Source organism: Dacryopinax primogenitus (assembly GCF_000292625.1).
Source record: "Dacryopinax primogenitus strain DJM-731 SS1 chromosome Unknown DACRYscaffold_4, whole genome shotgun sequence".
Taxonomy (NCBI): domain Eukaryota; kingdom Fungi; phylum Basidiomycota; class Dacrymycetes; order Dacrymycetales; family Dacrymycetaceae; genus Dacryopinax; species Dacryopinax primogenitus.
In genome coordinates this window covers 532,822-533,314 of record NW_024467201.1, presented here as the reverse complement: position 1 = coordinate 533,314, position 493 = coordinate 532,822, and positions in this window count along the sequence as shown.

Here is a 493-nt window from a genome sequence, read left to right as displayed (position 1 = left end):
TGCCAAGGTATACCAGCTACTTCCATGTCATAAAGGCTTAGTCATGTCTCTTGACCAAGCAATGAGCTGGTGCCCTGACAGGATGTGGCTCACTATACAGCTTGTTTAGGGAAGACATATTATGCCTCTTGTCTGGTCAGTTTTGCATGATCCATGACTGATGTCTCATGTTCTAGGATCTGTCCTTTTTGGAACTGAGTGATCATAGCATTAGCTGTCATTTGGGATATCATGCCATGTGACTGTGCTCTGATCATTGCTATTCACAGCTGTCTGTGACCAATTTTAGGGACATCCCCTAACACAAGGCATGTAACAATCTCCCACATTGATATGCTGCATCATATATTGCCAAGTGGGGTGAAGACAATGTACCATATTGTGTAGCAATATCCTAGTGTGATCACTTTTTCCCTTGTTGCTGCTATTTAAGCCCTCACTCTATCATTTCTGGTGACTACATACATTTTGATAGTGGAATGACATAAGCAGT